We start from the raw sequence: 19,586 nt of genomic DNA, 5'->3' as shown, positions 1-19,586 counted from the left end.
CAAGTATGCATGTGTGCACACTTTTTAACTTAAACTTTAATGGGAGTGTTGCAATATACATAATGTTCTGATTTAGATTGGGGTTTTCATAGCTTTAGAAAGCAGGTCTGTATATACTTTTACAAAGCCAGTTAAAATGTAGACACAGTTAAAAACATATTTCTGAGCATGAAACAGTAAATGTTTTATCTGGGTACTAGCAAGTGCTAATCTCTCCCATTTAAAAGAAGTCGTTTGTAAGAAATAAACAGGTGTTCTCAATCAACCACCATATCTACAAACTGAAGAAGCAATACAAGCAGCTTTGTGAAAAAAAAGCTTTGTTATATAAGCTAGGATTAAGCAAATGTGCTTTAATTATTTGAGAGCACATACTGTGAACAGTAAATTTATTTGAGCAAGTGATAAAACTGAAAACATCAGGGCTTATTTACAAACAGATAGGAGAAACAGAGGCATTTACTCTGTTTTTGCCTCATCTACATCAATGTTTCTCAATTCCAGTCTTCAAGTACCCTCAACAGGTCATGTTTTCAGGATTTCCCTCAAATTAAATGGCTGTGGTAATTACTAAAGCAGAGAAACTGATCAAATCATCTGTGAAAAATATTGTAAAGCCTGAAAACATGACCTGTTGGGGGTACTTGAAGACTGGGGTTGAGAAACATTGATCTACGTGATGATATCTGAATGATTGATGTAATCAATATCATTTAATTTCTACCAGTCTTCATTGCTCTAATATATATGAAGGAGGGGAAACAGGCTATATTAATTTAAATACTTCATTATCTGCCATCCCAAATACTGTAGGTAGAAACACAAAAAAATACCAACAACACCAAGGACAGGTTCAATCAACAATGAGTATAAAATGATAACACATTTTATTATATACAAGCAATACAATCCATTCCAAACTCAATATAAAACCATTATATATGAATACATATTACAATGTACACAAGCCTTGCAATCATTAGATCAAGTCAGAATCATACATGTTCAACAGTAATTAAAAAACCCATGTCAATGCATTTCATGGTTAGACTTGTTTTTTCATGACAGGGCTGATACAAAGGCGTAACTAGAACCTTCAGGTCCACCGGGCAAGAAACCACAAAGGGCCCCCCTTAACCCCGACCAGGGCCCCTCTACGGTGGTGGAACACCGGGGCTTGGACTCAAGTCCAACCTTTGCGACCCTTGTAGTCCTGCTACTGATGTCAGTCATTTTTGTTTTATATTTTTTACCATTTTATATTATTTATTTATTTACCATTTTATTTTTTATTATTGTTTACAATTTTTTAAACATTGGGGGGCTTTGGTGAAATGTCAGAGAAAAAAACACCAGCAAAGCATGATTCAATTTCCAGCAAGGAAAAAAAAATGATCCCTGAGAGGCAATCCGATATTTCCTGGATCAACTTTACCTAAGCATGTTAGTATCCACTTATAGTATATATATTTAGGAAATAATCCCAGGTCTTTTTTAAAGAAATCTGCTAAGTTGGCCAAAACCGGTTTTGAGGTAGTCTATTCCACATTTTCTCAGCTCTTACTGTAAAGAAACCTTTTCGCATATGAAGATTAAATCTCTGTTCCTCTAGATGTAAAGAGTGCCCCCTTGTCCTCTGTGATCACCTTAAAGTGAATAACTCAACACCAAGTACACTATGTGGACCCCCCCCCCCCCCTGCTAATCTCCTCTTCTCAAGAGAAAATAAATTCAGTTCCTCTAAACTTCCCTCATAGCTGAGCTCCTCCATGCCTCTTATCAACTGAACTGCAGTTGCCCTTCTCTACACTTTCTTAAGTTCCCTAATATCCTTTTTGTGAACTGGAGCCCAAAACTGAATTTCATATTCCAAATAAGGTCTTACTAACGATTTGTACGGGGGTAAAATGATGTCTCTCGCTCTGGAGTACATACCTCTCTTAATACAAGAAAGGACTTGGCTCGCTTTGGAAACCGCTGCTTTGCATTGTATGCTATTATTAAGCTTATGATCTATCAAAACACTTAGATCTTTCTCCACCAATGATTCCCCCAGTTGTACTCCCCCTAGTATGTATGATGCATGCATATTCTTAGGCCCCATGTCAAACCCAGAACACTAGAAGAATGGTGGGTGACCACTTACAGTACATCCTCCTATCCTATATTATGGATCCTATCCATCTTCTTACCATTCTAGAAAACCAATTACTTTTTTCCAAAACGATTATTGTATCTGTTGCCATTGAATCACTCTACCTAAGCACCCCTAATCAGTCAGGTTTAGGCATAATGACATCCTTCTTAAATGAATTTAAGAGTAACTTGGGAAAAAATATCCCCTCTGGTGATCTACTGTATGCAGAACAAAGACCACTACTTTAAAATGCTCTAAATGAGCCAGAGTAATTACAATGGGGGTGGGGGGTGGGGGTGGGAGAGGAAGTACTACACATGCCCAAAGTATTTAGATTAAGTTTGAATATAGTAAGCAGATTACACCCTGTGGTTGTAATTGTGACACTCCTATATAAGCAGATGGAAAAGTATACTGTTTATTTGGCTTCCAAAACCTGTACCATAAAAGTGCATTTTGCCCAGACATTAAACATTAAATAATTTATATTTTTTAACAAGCAGTAAAAAAGCTTTAAAACTAAATTTTCCTGACCTCTCTAGCTGTTTGTACTGTAAAATATTTAATTCTCAAGGATCTCTAGAGATCATAACAAAGTCGGTTTCTAAGTCTCGCTTCACACTACAGCGACCAGAAAATCACCCGACTTAAGGCACTACTTTGCTAGACGACTTCCATGTGACTTTAGCGTGACTTTCTCATGACTTAAGTGTGACTTTGAAGGGAATTCCATGACAGGTGAATTTGCCTGTAGCCAATCAGAATCAGCTCTTTCTTCATTCCTTTTCCTGTTCTTTGCCTGGTTCCCTGTTTCCCATCCCTGTGTCTTGTGGGGTTGGTCAGAAACAATGTTCTCTTGGCCCTATCTAATGACAGCTGTCATAACAGCTGGTGTGGCAGGATTGATATAAAAGGAAGTGAGGAAGTGGAAGATGAGGATGAGAAGAAGATGGCGATACTGGATCCATCCAATCATTTCCAATAGAGCAAGCAGAGGCCAATTCTGGGCTTTGTATAAAAATTTGTGTGCTTATGAGGACAAGTTTTTTAATTATACCTGGATGTCCCTGGCAAGGTAACTACATATGCCAAATGTGGATATGCACATATAGATGTGTGCGTACAGCTAACATTGGCTGATATTTCTGATTTTAAATGTAGCAAATGGCCTTATTTATTATTATTTTTAAACAGTTTTGACTAACACATCCTTTCGGAGTAGTATGTCACCTTCTGAAAAACTCATTATCACACTAGGGTAAACTATAATGCCATATTTTTGTTTTATGCACAACAACAGTATACTTTATTATACCTTTGGCAGTAATCTAGGGGTTCTGGAGCGATCTTGGTAATCTAAGCATGATATTAAAGAAATTCTGCAGCTTCATGTTTCTTAATAGATTTTCTGCTAATAATCCTGCAAGTGGATTGTTTTCTCATCATTTCTGCAGCAGATTATGCACCATGCATATTTTCAAATTTCCGTATACCATATATTGCACAATATAGCACCTAAACACCAAATAAATTAGCAAAGGCACCAAAATGTTATTGTAATTAAACTTTTGTTTGAAGGTTCAATATTTCTTTATGGAAATTCTACAAGTAGTATAAAGTCAAAGACGGGGGGAGAGACAAGGGGAGGGATACCAACATAAACCGATGTGAGTAAGTAATAGCAGCACTCAACAAAACCTGACCTCAAACTAAAACTGTGAAATTGGTCATAGTAAGGGAAATTGGACTTAGGCCTCATCCAAAAAATCTAGACAGAACTAATAGAAATAACTGAGGGGGGCAGTATCCTTCAATGATGGACACTATCTGCCACAGAAAGGAGACATATGAGATAAAAATGATTTTTTATTATTGGAAAATTATTAAAAAGGTTGGAATAAAACAAAAAATCCAACAAAAAGTTCTGTATAAAAGACATACAAATAAAACAACATAAGAAAATGTAAAAAGTGTAATCCATACAATGGTATAATATGGCATTTTCTGTATGGTTGACCGCTCAGACAATGACCATACAGACAATGCCATATTATACCATTGTATGAATTACACTTTTTCATCTTTCATATGTTGTTCTATTTGTATGTCTTTTATACAGAACTTTTTGTTGGATATTATTCCAAACATTTTAATCATTTACCAATAATAAAAAATCATTTTTACCTCATATGTCTCTTTTCTGTGGCTGATATAGTCCATCATTGTAGGATACTGGGCCCCTCCCCCCAAGTTATTTCTATTAGCTCTGTGAAATTGGTCAGGCAATAACGGGTACATCAGGCAAAAAACAAAGAAAAATAATATGTTGGGGTGACATTTGATAACCTACAGCTGTTGATAGACTGTTTCACAATCTGAATGTGTGGTTGATCCACTGCTTGTTGAAGGCCTTGGGGCCTGGGTTTTATGCAATGGGAATGTACTTACAGGAAATCCAGGTGACTGATACACCCTTGGGGTTACAGGGGTGCTGATTGCGGAGGGAATTGGGGATGGAGTTGGATATGGGATTGGGGGATGCGATGTATTGATGATATTCCCAAAATCATCAGAGTATGGGTGGAAGCAAGGGGGATAGTAAGGTGGTTTCTAGCTCATCATGCATATTGCAGTGTATAAGGTCCAACACTGCTTTCTGCAAGTTATGTTTCTGTACAGGGCAGATATTTTTGAACATGCCCACGAGCATACCAAAAGCATGGTCTTCAAACTGATCACATTCTAATTTTTAATGAAGTTTATCAACAACCTCAATAAAGCGATCAATGCTTTGCCTACCCCTCCCTCTTGCAGGACTGCTTGTCCGACATCTGGAAAACTGGCTGGGCCCAGATTGTTCCTCTGTGATAGCAGACTGCTCAGACAGGTTGCTATCAATTGCTTGGTCTTCCTTGACAGAATTCTCCGGAGACTCTATGTCAGTTGTCTCATGCGATCCCTCCTGCCCTTCATCTCCCCTGTCTTTCCAACTGGCTTGTGTTCTGCAATAAAAAATATTATACTATTTAGGCCCACCATGCTTTAAAAAACTCAATAGTAGCACTTTACAAACATGATAGATGTTATCTCACTTTCTCATATCCATGAAAAGTTTCAAAAAATCCAAGTCTCCAGCATGGACATATGGTACCACCCTCTAGGCTGCTGATCCACTCCTTGCCTCCCTGTGTCTTCTTAGGTGTTGTTTGAAACAGTCCCTTAAACCTTTCCATCATGTTTGCAATAGTTTGCAGAACATAAAAAAATAAAAAAAATAAACAAAAATTTGTCTAGTTAGTCTACATTATGAGTTCATGGTTGGCAAGTCCACAGTCAACTACATCATCCGAAACACCTGCCAAATCTTATGGGATGTGCTTAACAACATTGTTATGAAAAGGCCTACACAAGAGAATTGGCGGAATATAACAAGAGTTTTTTGGGAGCGGTGACATTTTTCTAATTGCTTTGGAGCTATTGATGGAAATACCATTCGTGTCTTTAAGCCAGTTGGTAGCGGCAGTAGGTTCTTCAATTGTAAAAATGTTTTGCTCCTTTGTACTGCTAGCCGTGACCAACACAAACTATTGCTTCACCTATATAGATATAGGATCATATGGAATCAGTTCCGTTTCAAGTATTTTTACTAATTCCTCATTTGATCAAAGGTGCAAGAGAATCAGCTAGATTTTCCTGAGAACTGTCCCTTACCTGGCTCTGAACCAACCCTCCCTACACTATGTGTTCATTGCAGATGAGGCGTTTACATAGGGTGAACATTTAACTATCATCTGACAAGGGCAATAAGGGCGGTTGAGTGTAGTTTTGGAATTCTTGCTAATAATTGGTATTTGCTGCATACCCTTATTGCGTTAAACCTTCGAAAATGCAATAACTGTTGTCAAAGCAGCATGTGTGCCCCACAATTATGTCTGACAATGTCATGGGTACCATTTTGAGGATTCCCTTGTGCGTGAAATGGAAAGTGCTTACTTTACTGATACTAGGAGATACAGCGATTGTGCCACTGTTCGCGATCAATTTGCTTCTTTTTTTCTTTCACCGGCTGGTGAACTAGAATGGCAAATGGATGCTATTTCCTAATTCATCGTTCATTACTAATAAATAAAATATATATTTTGCTGCTGGGGCCTTTCAGTTTTGTTGTATAAAGCCTGGACAGGTATTGAGTTTATAACTTTTGATCTTATACTACACTGGTGTTAATCTTTGGAATACTGGTTTTGGTATCATTCAAATAAAATGTTATACTTTTTGTTTAAAACAATCAGATTCTTTTCTTTTGTGATATTGATATTTTATTGTCTCCATATTTTAACAAATGAACAAATTGAACAACATAAAGCTGTCACGATTCCTATTCTGCAATAGGACTAGAAATCAGTGATGGCCTGCACTGAAGAGACAGTACAGTTGGGGATACATAGTGCATGTGAAGACCAAAATGACCAAAATAAAAAAAAAGTTAAACTTGCATTTTTCCATACGGTCATTGGCTGACAGAATATCCCAGTCATCAACACAGATTCGGTAGATCTCCAGCTATGCACTGTCCCTCTTTATTTGGTCCTTATAATTAGGATGTGTGGTTTCATAAAGCATTGCATGCTGCCTCACAAGCCTTATGAGAACCTCATTATCAATGACTTCTCTACAATGTACAATTGTACAACAGTGTACAATTTCTCTGTGAGTTTTGGAAGACATGGTCTGCAAAACTGGCATGCAGGTCGGCCAGAATATGCAGAGATAATAGCATACAGGAAGTGCTCTGTGGGAGGGGCTGCTCTGTGGGGAATGCCTGGGTAATCTTTTCTTACTGTAAAGTCGGATCACAGTCGGTTCAATATCGACAAAAATTTGACTTGGGGGCGACTTCCATTAAAGTCTATGGGTACAAGTCAGATAGAAGCCTTTCTAAAGTCAGAGCAACTTCAGTACAGGCGGTCCCCTAGTTACAAAGATCTGACTTACAAACAACTCCTACTCACAAAAGAGAGAGACAGCACGAAGTGAGAGGAAATCTTCCCCTAGGAAGGGAAATTCACTCCTTTAAGAGTTATTATGCACGTCATTATGGGAAAAAGGTACCCCCGCTGATGCTTTATCACCAAGGCTTCCACAACAACCAAAATTTTTCAAAATGTTCAAAATTCAATTGCCATTGGGAAAGAAAGTGAGGTGAAATATTCTGAGCGGGGCACAGACAGCAAACTAAACATTACAGGGGTGTTAACCTTTTCCTATGTTATCCAAAAAGCTTATAAATATTTTGCTAGGCTGGAGCTACACTTAAAAAATGTACATGTTCCAACTTACAAACAGATTCAACTTAAGAACAAACATACAGACCCTATCTTGTTTGTAACCCAGGGATTGCCTGTAGTGTATATTAAGATGGCTCTCATTCACTTAAATGGAATTTCTAATGTCAAGCGACTTAGCGCCACATGAGGTCTGACAAGTCTGCTCCCAAGCCGCTGTAGTGTGAACCAAGCCTAACAGCTTAGAAAAGCACCTGGTGTTTGTTTACTTTAGAAGGATAGTAATCTGTTAAGTTTCTGCTTCAGTGTCAGTGTAAGTGAAGGGTGTGTGTCCTTATGTCCAATATGTCCTTTGTTATGAACATTGCTGGTGAGTTTCTCTACAATGCCTATAGTTGCTAATGGTTTTCAACGATATTGAATTAAACTGCTTTACCTGCTTGTTCAGAATATGTAAATACTTGATTGTGGATAGTCTGGGCACAGGTCCACTTTAAAGTTGAAGTATGGCCAAAAATGTTTTTTTGCCCATTTGCACAGTAAAAATAAGTTGAGTGACTTATCTGTGATTGCTGAAGCATTTGTTACATATCTTACTTTTAATCAGGCAGCAGTCTCCTAATGGAGCCAAACTGCCAGAGCTGAGGGTTATAGATCTGGTTGCACTACACTTAGTACAATGAATACTGTGGGTCATTCGCTCTGTACCATCTCCATTAAAAAAGAGTCTTGCATTTTTTTCAATGAATAGAGTGCAAGAATTTTCTTATGCATGGATGAGGTGAAGAGTATGTGATCCACAGTGAGTCCCAGCACTGGATGTTCTGTGTCAATGGGAGATTGCTACCTGAGTAAAAGTTAAATATGTAATAAACACTGCAGCAGCCAGAGATGAGGTGCACATCATTAGAGCTAAGTTACCTGTGAAAAGGCAAAACCATATTGTCCACAATTCAGCTTTAATGCTGAATTCTGATCACATATATACATATGCAGCTTACATACATATACGAGAGTTGTTTTACCTTGCAAAGAATCAGTATTTCTGTCAATTAAGTCCTGAGATTTATACAGCCCTGAAAATTACAGAGCCAGGTAAGTGACCTGACTTTATCCTGCTACAATTGGACTATGCAACTTGGGCACCTTCCTGCTCCCAGTCTGTGAACTGACATTTAAAGTCAAAACTTTTTTTCCTTTTGGATAGAGAAGGGAGGGCTATATTACTTATTTTCGCCAACTCCGGAGATTTCCCTTCGATTCCTGTCCCATAGTCAAAGTAGGAAGTCACAGAAAATCTGTCCAAAATGAGGAAATCTCACGGTGTCTAAATAAGCACTGAATGTGTGAAGTGTGTTAACTGTTTCCCTGAATGTAGCTGTGATTCTGCTTTTTTTATGTAACATTGTTCAATAAAGGATTCAAGATTGTAACTGTTGAACGGGAATGCTGCCATCTCTCTTTTATCCCTAAAATCCTGGAATGTCACCAAGGTCACCAGAACTAGTGTTTTGATTGGAAGTCGATTTATTACTGTTTTGGGTGCAGCCCGAATTTCTGGTTTTCTTTTACTTTCAGTAGTATAGTATTAAAAACATGATAAGTGTTCTAATCCCACTTTATCTAAAACTTATAATAAAAGTTTTGCCTTTAGTTAAAGGAAGGCAGTAAATTGATGAGCTCAGACCTGTGAATGCTCTTCTCTTGTGAACATGTAAGCACATGTTCCTCCAAACCATCTGACTGATCACCACCATATTTGATGCATATGGGTATTAAAGCCCACTCTCTTTACCACCATACATGTGTGCTATGTGAGCAGCAAGAGGTTACATACTAAATATGCTTTATTTTAATTCTATAGTTTACATATGTATGCTTATCTTATTTTTGACACAAAGCTGCTGCAAAAATGAGCAAAAAATAATGACAACACTTCAGCAGACAGAGAGCACTAGGTTACTAGACATCATACTGATGAAGACACAATTTCTGATGTTACAAGCTTTCCAAAATATGCTAAAGGAAATTGCCTCAATGGAGCTTGTGACTTTTTTTGAACTTAATCAAAATGTCATTACACAGTTACAACCACACACTTATCAAGACAAAAAACTAACAAGTAAACAACATTTAATGAGCTCTGTTTTAGGGCTCACATGCCAAGGCAATTTAGATAATACATTATAAAATAATTTTCCATTACATGATATCCTAACTTCATATTAATTATTGTGCTGTAAATATTTCCCATTTACTTTAAAAGATAATTGCACTTAAATGCAGTGTGCTATGGACTCCCCTTGTGTACCTAGGATGTAGATCTTGCATGAGCTGACACCAATTTTGTCACTAGTTCCTATGGTCTCAAGCCTTACCTGACATAGCCGCTGTCCTTTGTGGAATGTAAAGGTTAATCATTTTAAAAGTCAGGCATAAAATGCTTAATCCCCTCCGCAAGTCTACACTCACTGGACTAAAACAAAACCTTTATTAATTCATTTTAAATCTTTTATTAGAGCTCACAGTTTTCAGTGTGTTTGAATGAAACATACAGGTTGTCTGCATATTATTTGAGTACATTCAAGCTGTCTCTTGATATTTCTTGCTTATCTTTACAAAATTATCTCTCTCTCTCATGTTTTTATCTCTTGCCTGAAGACTGATAGGAAGGTATAGGCAAGTTGTTCTTATAATGTTATAACAACTTTCATTAAAAGTTCGAAGTGCCCCTAGCTCTTATTCCAACATACTTCATCTAAAAGCATGGCATCATTGGCAGAAGGCTATGTGCTGAGGTACATTTTGTGCATGGTAACATAATATTATAGTCAGTACTAGAAGCTATAAAATGATTTTAAACGTGCGTACATAGCATGTTGGAAAAGGAATTTAGAGCATTTAGCTTTTAATGAAAGTTGTTAGTTACCTTTTTTTTTTTCAAATTGTTGGCTTGAATCATACACTAACAAAGAATACCTTTCTTTTCTTTATGGTAAAATGCACACATTTTGTTGTTTATATATAGATTTACAAATGGGATTTGTATTTGGATTTTTCTTACATATTTGCCACTTTACTTTTCATTCAAACTCAAGCTTGTGATTGTTTCCAGTGACCACTGCTGTGTTAAAATGTAACAGGGTTACAAAACAAAATGAGGTACTTCAATCCACTAGTTGCAGATGCAAATTCAATTACACCGGATAATATGGTCACATAAAACTACTTTACACAAGTAAACTGGCTTCTCTATTTTTACATGACATTTATTAAATTGCAGCATTGTAAATGATTTCCTTAGGTATTTTAGGCTTCATTTTCTTTTTCTACATTGAATGTTCTTTAATAATCATCCTGTCTTTCATAATAGCCAGAAACTGAACCTGTCATTCATTCTGAATATTTGATATTAAAAGTTCTGCCTGTTGTTAGCAAGAAGGATGTCTTTGATTTCCATTCACTTATGCCATATATCTATGCTCAGAATATGTACTGTAGAATGCTCCTATGTTAGCTAGGGATGCTTCTTTGTATCTTCAAGAGATAGATCTGTCTTCATGTAATTAGACTGAGGAATGTAACTTATTAGCCATGAATAATTAGTTGCGTGTGTGTTTTATAAATATTTCAAATGAATGTGTTCTATGTTGCTTAATTAAGGATATATAAGCTCTCAGCTGACATTAATGTGAGAGAACAAACACTATCTTAGTCTTCCCTTCTTCTGTGCTTTGATTGCTGTTTTGCCATGGTGCATTCTGAGAGAAATAAAGTCTGCAGAAGATTTATTCTAAATGGTCTGAACCTCTTTTTATTAATATTCAACACCTACTAGCAGACCCCCTAAAGTGCCTGCAATTGCCTTCCTTATTCAGACAGCATTCAATGCCCACCTGCTTTCAGTTTGTTAGAAAGGAGCTTTATGACTTAGAGCCTAGATCCCTTTTCTGATGCTAAACCCCACCCACCTACTCTTGTCAAATAACGATGTACCTGTTGGCCAGAAAGGGACTCTCATCACTTTCTTATGCTATCCAAAGACACATGGTGGTATAGCAGGTTAAAGAAATGGGTATCTTGACAGGAAGCTAGGAGCCAGAGCTCCGCGGGAAGCGGAGACCTTTACTAACTCCCCAGGGCTTCAAAACTCTTGTTTTGCTACCTGAATGCCCTAACACCCCTGTGGGACTAGAGGTGCATGTAGACCTCCTCCGGTTACGGGAACAAACCACATTGGCTCAAGATGGTGCCCACAAGAAGAGTGTCCCTCCAGACATCCCCGATCCATTGGCTTCTCCCACAATCTCGTCTAAGCAAAGTGAGTACACACCTCATCTCACTAAAGCAGACTTAGAGGACAGTTTGTCTGCTATGTACGACAAACTCGTGCACAAGTTCAAGGCAGAACTACATAAGTCCACCAACACTTTGTCTCAGGAGATTACAGCGCTGGGTGGGCAGATGGACATATTAGAAATCAACCATGACGAGCTACCACTGGCATATGCGGACCTCGGCAAAGACCATTAGGTGCTCTCTTATACGGTTCTCCAGCTCCAGAACCATTTAGAGGATTTGAACAACCGTAACCGAAGAAACAACATCAGGGTCCACGGGACACCCGAGACTGAACTACCAAAGGCCATCAAAAAGCTGTTTCACTCCCTGCTCCCTGACCAACCTGAGGCCTCCTTCATATGTGACAAGTTGCATAGAGCCCTCAGATCCAAACCCCCACCTGAGAAGCCCCCCAGAGACATTGGGATGTGCCTGAAGCATTTGCTAGTGAAGGAAGAGATTCTGCATGCATCCTGCAACCCCCTCCCGCATCCAGATAGATGGGATCACAGTCCAATTTACCTGGACATTTTTACCAGCAACCCTGGAAAAAAAGAGACAGATGAAGCAGGACACTTCAGTTCTACATACTGCAAGAATCCGTTACAGATGGGGGTTTCAATTCAAGCTTTCTATCCCTCACAACCGCACTACCTACACTGCTACCATGGTCACAGAGGGCAAAGAAATCCTAGGAACTCGTGGATCCTCAGAATTTGCCAATGCACCCCTCCACTCCTCGCACTACTCCCATTTTGGCCACCCCTTCACTGCAACGAGACAGGTGGAACCGCCAATGCTCCAGGGACCTGACAGCTTGATCCCAACCATTCATAATGGATCATCACACCCCCCTTTTTTGCAGAAAATGGTTTGATATCCAGCACTGTTTAAATTAAAAATTTTCTACTCACCCCCTTGTTGAGTCTACATTATGAGCAATTTGGTCTCCCTCACCTGTCTTTTCTCACCTGCTTGAGCAACCCCCTACCCACATCTGCTCTTTTCCTGACAGACTTCTCTCCCACCTTTTGTTTAAAGGGAGAGACCTCTGGAATTTTTCCCCCCTTCTTTGTGCTTTCACTACAGGTGAGATTTTTGAGAGCATGTGGAGTATAGGACTGTATAGTCCACTGAAATTGGTTATGCAGAACAGGGTGACTCCTTCACCCTGGACCCTTATTTTTTGGTTATACACCTACAGTTTAATTGTTTGCTTGTTATGTTTTTTTTTATGTTGATGTACCAACAGAGATGGAAACTGACACGTGTAAATGCCTCATACATATGGGCTTTGAGTTACTTTAAATCAGAACCAGGCCCCCTGTGCTCTTTGCTGGCTCACATAGTGTTGGACTCATACTTGGTTGCCCCCCAACTCGGACCACATATAACTAGCATAACGCTATGCACATAGCCGCTAAAATTTTCACATTCAATATGGGGCGCCGTGTAATATCTCACAATTTTATAGGCTTTAACTCCCCACAGAAACATAGAAAGGCCTAAATTTTATAACAGGGGAAGATGTCATACTGCTGCAGGAGACTCACTTCTCCTCTACTACCCACCCCAAATTCTTTGACAAATCTTTCAAGGCACACTATTTTACAACTTTTGAGTCCAAGACTAGGGGAGTTGCAATCTTTATTAAAAACACTATGCCATTTGATGTTAAGCATATTTATAGAGATCCAGGAAGTAGGTTTCTTATACTGCAGGGCGAATTAGAGGGCAAAGCCATTACAATAGCTAACATTTACATTTATGCCCCTAATAACTCCCAGAGCACCTTCTTCAGATCATTCTTTCGCATACTAGATAGATACATCTCCCCACATATGCTAGTCGGGGGAAAATTTAACCTGGTGGTTCACTCTGACCTGGACAGGAGTAAGGTGGTGCACTCGGCTAACGCTTTCCCTAAATCACTGCAGAGATCGTCAGGTACACACCAACTGATCGACACATGGAGGGCCTTGAATACGGAAGTAAGGGAGTACACACACTACTCCCACCCTCTTGACAGCTACACTAGGTTGGACTACATCGTCAGCTCCCCTATCCTAGTAGCTAACTCATCCTCATCTGCAACACATACATGCCCCTGGTTGGACCATCATGTGATTTCATTCCACACTTCCCATATAGGGCTTTCCCCCATGACTGCTTCCTGGAGACTGAATGACTCCGTGTTAGCAGACCCCAAAATCATATCACAGGTTGCAGATCAATTAGCAGAATCATTTAGACAAAATGATGTAGATGAAATATCCCCCTCCTTATTATGGGCAGCATATAAGGCGGTCCTTCGTGGCCACCTTATTGGACTAGCCACTATCAGAAAATGCCAAAAAATTGAGAAAATGATATCTCTCACCTTTGAGCTAGACAAACTCTACCAAGTCCATGCCCAAATCCCCCTCCCCAGACACACCGAGACAGATCAACCTGAAAAGAGTGGAATTAGATACACTCTTGTCAGAACAAACATAGTTACTCGGCCTCTGCCATGTTTACACACAAACTTCACCAATCCTTACAGAAGACACATGTCTACAATTAAGGAATAGGTTGGGCCAATTACTGTCTCACCCAAAAGTGGTCCTTTCAAATTTTTATATCCTTCTACAAATCTCTATTGTCACCCCCAGACCTCCCCTCCCCTAACAACCTAGACTCATGGCTGGGCTCTCTGTCCCTCCCATCACTATCAGATGAGCAACTAAGTACACTGAATGCCCCCTGCACTGAGCAGGAAATTATTACAGTCATTAAATCCTTAAAAACCTTGACTGCCCCCACCCCTGACTGTCACACCTCACTGTACTATCCAACATTTGCAGACACACTAGCCCCTAGATTCATCAAATGGATTAACCACACCCTACAAGGCAACAAACTACCAGGTGACATGCTCTTCACAAACATGACACGTATCCCTAAAACTAATAAGGACCACTCCCTCCCACAAAACTATAAACCAATATCAGTCCTCAATAACGACCTCAAAATACTAGGTAACGTATTAGCAGATAGATTGGAGCCCATTATCTCCTCACTAATAGGTCCAGAACAGACCGGCTTTATCCCAACAAGAGAGATTTTCAGACAATATCCACTTGGCAGCTAATATAATCCAAGACGGAGACCTTTACTCATGCAAAGTCCTAATTTTAGGCTTAGACATACATAAGGCATTTAACAGCATCCTCTGGCCCTACATAGATACCGTTCTTATCAAATTCGGATTCTCAGGTGAATTTGTAAATGTTTTTAAAGCCCTGTATCACAACCCACACACCCGAATTAAACTACCCGGCTGCTCCTCAGAATATTTTCCCCTCAGCAGGGGTATTAGGAAGGGATGTCCCTTGTCCCTTCTGATATTCCCCTGGTGATAGAACCTTTAGCCAGGGTGATTATCACAAACACAAATATTAAAGGGTACCAGAAGTGAGAGAAAGAATTTAAAATGAGTCTGTACCAGACCTGATAGTATCCCTCTCTAACCTGCTATTAAGGATTAGCCGAACACCCCCCTGTTCGGTTCGCACCAAAACCTGCGAACAGACCTAAACTTCATGTGAACTTTAGAACCCTATTAAAGTCTATGGGGCTCAAACGTTCAAAATCTAAAGTGCTAATTTTAAAGGCTAATATGCAAGTTACTGTCCTAAAAAGTGTTTGGGGGCCTGGGTCCTGCCCCAGGGGACATGGATCAATGCAAAAAAAGTTTTAAAAACGAACGTTTTTTCAGGAGCAGTGATTTTAATAATTATTAAAGTGAAACAATAAAAGTGTAATATTCCTTTAAATTTCATACCTGGGGGGTGTCTATAGTATGCCTGTGAAGGGGCGCATGTTTCCCGTGCTTAGAACTGTCCCTGCCCAAAGTGTCATTTCGCAAGGAAAAAAAGTCTTTTAAAATCACTTTGAATTGTCGGCTCCCGTAATACAGAGAACACTCTGAGCCGACAATTCATTCATTGAGAAAAAAAAAAGTGTGGGGTTCCCCTAAATTCAATCACCATGCCCTTCAGGTCTGGTATGGATATTAAGGGGAACCCCGCGTCCCCTCTCCTGAACCATACTAGGAAACCTGCGTTACATCAGAGAGGGGCGGGGTCACCCATACTTCATTGTGGAACCCCTGGCTTCCCTCACCAGCGTCAGAGGGGGCGGGCCAGGTGACGGGTGGGATGAGAAATGTCAGTGCTGGGATCACCGCAGTGTCTCCTCAGTGGAGACAGAAGATGGATGCATGGATGGACTGCGCTGGACTGAAAATCACCCATTGCTGGATCAGATCAGCCATCGCTGGACCCTGCAGAGATGATCATCCATTGCTGGATAGCAAGAGTGGATTAGCACCGCTGGAATATATATATATATATATTTTTTTAATAAAGGAGTTTTTCAAAAGTGTGTTTGTCTTATTTAACCATTTTTTACACTTTCTTTGTGAAATGGTAGGGGTACTTTTGTACCCCCTTACCATTTCAAACGGGGGGGCTGGGATTTGGGGGTCCCCTTGTTAAAGGGGGCTTCCAGATTCTGATAAGCCCCCGCCCGCAGACCCCCACAACCACTAGCCAGGGTTGTGGGGATGAGGGCCTTGTCCCCATCAACACAGGGATATGGTGCTTTGAGGGGTCACAGACCCCTAAAGCTTCCTCCCAATGTTGAGGGCATGTGGCCTGGTATGGTTCAGGAGGGGGGGTATCTTCAGTTTGATTATTTTATCTATTAAAGGTCTATTTTTTGTAGGCATTTATATAGCACAACACTGAAGAAATGGCTGCACTTCAAGATCCATCAAAATTCTTATTTAATGAACATCCCAAGTTTTACAAACAGTTCAAATGGTATATACGCGTTTCACACACTAACAGGTGCACTTATTCATTATATAGCAAAGACAAGTTACTTTTCATAGTGTACATTCATATAAGTCCCAGTCCTTAAGGAGTTAAGGAGCTTACATTCTTCAACACACAAATTCAGCCCAATTTAATCAGGATCCAATTGTTCAAGCAGCATGTCCTTGGGGAGTAGAAGGAAACTGGAATATCTACGCAAGCACATGACGAACTTGCAAACTCCAAGTGGATCCTGGATTCAGACCTTGGACTGGGCTGCCGGCTGTCTGATCATATAAAGGCTTGTTCATAGACATGTCAATGGCCAGGTTCTGCCAAATGATTAGCTTTCTGTTTGTATTTTTTTTTGTTTTGTTTTTTAAACGGAATGACTGTATACAATACACATGTGACTTAAGCCTGGAAAGTTTATGCTATATTATCTGGTACTGACACATGCACATGTTTATTTTATTACTGTTTATGAGCAAATAGAGTGTTTACTTTGGAAAGTGTATATTCACTTCCCAAGTCAATGTTGGTGAATAAGGTGTAGTATAAATACCAATTTCCCCTTACATATTGGTTATTCAAAATGAACCCTGTTTTGACTAATGCTCATTTTGCAAATTGAACATATACTTTCCTAAGTAAGCATACACCCTGCCATGTGAACAGTCCTTATTCCTTTGGTAGATCACTACCCCACTATCCTATGTCTGTCGATAGCTTTATTCAAACACAAGGTTAAGTACTCTACATATGTAGCAGCAGTAGAGTGTTGTACCTTGTTACCTATCAACAAAAATAGAGGTTTGGATTGAGGGTGATACCACTTATTGGCTAAGTAAATAGATTGTAGTGAAAGCTTTCGAGACACGCTGACCTCTTCTTAGATATTGCCTGAAGAATACACAGCATGCCTTAAAAGCTTGCGCTACAATCTATTTAGTTACCCAATAAATAATGTCAGTGTTCATCTCTACATATACATATTATATATGTGCATCTCATGTAAAGCCAATAATGGTAGTACTTTAAAATCAAAATTCTTCTCTACATATAAATTAATGTACATCCCAATTAAAATGTTGTATTATTGTTTGCGGCTATAAATTACAACAGCAGAAACTGTGAATGCCAAATACTATCATTAGTATTACCCATTGTTCACAGCAGTTATTTATAAGTATTTACAATTTCAGATGCTTTACTATGTCTACTGTGATTTGTAATGGGCTTTGTAAGAGCTTATAATTATTTGGAGTGATTTATAATTTATTTATTTATTATTTATTTATAATTACTTGGATTGTTGGAGTGAGCACAGGTACGTTGCTGAATATGACCTGCTGATAATTTGAAGGTCATACATTCTAGTGAGTTTGGTTCCAATCTCATCACTCTAAAACATTATAATTTATGGTGGAGCTATATTAGAAGAGGATTGCTGTTGAATGAGACATATCACACATACAGTATGTGCCTTATTATGTTATTTATTTATGTGCTTTAGATGTACTTTAGGTTCGTGTTTTAATGCTTCCTTATTTATAATTTTTGAAAGGTATTTGCTCTAGATAGAGGATTCAGGTTTTTTTGCACCATGATGGGGTAATAACTAAAATACTTTAAACATTTCAGTGTGGCCTTCTCCACATTGTGGGTTTGATTTACTAAATGAGTAGTGCATGTTCATTTAGTATAATAAATTATTGCGCTATTCCCTTAGTAAATCATCCCCGCAATCTCAATATATACAAAAATTTCTAACAAGCTGCGATAAAAGGGTTTCCTATTGCCAGTTTAAGAATGCCTATATGACCTTATCTTTGACAAATGAATAGGCACAAGCTTTTCATTACAGCCACAGCAGCGGTATTTTACCATGCAGCAGCTGTATTCGATATATTAAAAATACGATAATATAAAATAAAATAAAATTAAGATGGAGTTCAGGCACCTTTGTCAGATTTCTTTGAAAACAGATTGTGCTTGCATAAGAATGACCCAGGTCTTAGCAATGGAATATATTTTATGAAGTAAGATTACAAAGCATCCTGTATCTGAAAGCAAATTATAAATATATATAAACTATATATGAAGAATGTGGAATCATATTTATCACTGATTAAAAAAAAAATTCAGATCTTAAAGAAGAACGCTAGGATATCCATTTGTGAAAATCCTAATCATTGAAGGGGAAAAGTCTAATGCCATGTACACACGACCGGACTTTCTGGCAGACTAGGTCCGACGGTCTTCCCGACAGACTTTCGGCGGAGTTCCGAAGAACTTTCTGAAAGAACGGACTTGGCCACACATGAACAGACTAAGCCTGTTCGAAAGTCTGTTTGTTTTGAACGTGATGACATAAATGGGACTAAACAAGGAAGTTCAATAGCCAGTAGCCAATAGCTTCCCTTGCGTCGTATTTGGTCCGTCGGACTAGCACACAGGCGAACAGTTTTCCCGATTTTTAGTCTGTCGGAATTGAGTCCATCAGATAGATTTGAAACATGTTCTATTTCTAGGTCCATCAGATTATTTTTCTGAAAAACAATCAGACTAGACCACACACAATCGGATCGTCCGACGGAATAATCCCCGGAAAGTCTGGTCGTGTGTACGCAGCATAACTGGATTTTCAGGAATTCATCTCTGTAGTTCAAAAGATAACAGCATCCCCTCTGCCAAAGAGGAGGTCTAACAGCAGGGATTAAATTATATCCTCTCCTCTCTCTCTACAGGAAAAGGAACTACATTTCCCATTAACCTATAGGAATTGCATTGAATGTGGGCAGGTACACTAGGACTGTACATGTTGAATGTGTGCTTGCCCACTTCAACATAATCACACCTCCTCTTTCTCCAGCCACACTACTCTACACCCCATACCGCAGGACAATTAGCTGTCAATCTTATGCCGCGTACACACCGTCAGAGAATCCGTCGGAATGC

The sequence above is a fragment of the Lithobates pipiens genome, unplaced genomic scaffold (assembly GCF_037356315.1).
Source record: "Lithobates pipiens isolate NorthernLeopardFrog02 unplaced genomic scaffold, aLitPip1_a1.2 Scaffold_8, whole genome shotgun sequence".
NCBI lineage: Eukaryota > Metazoa > Chordata > Amphibia > Anura > Ranidae > Lithobates > Lithobates pipiens.
This window is presented reverse-complemented; position numbering follows the sequence as displayed.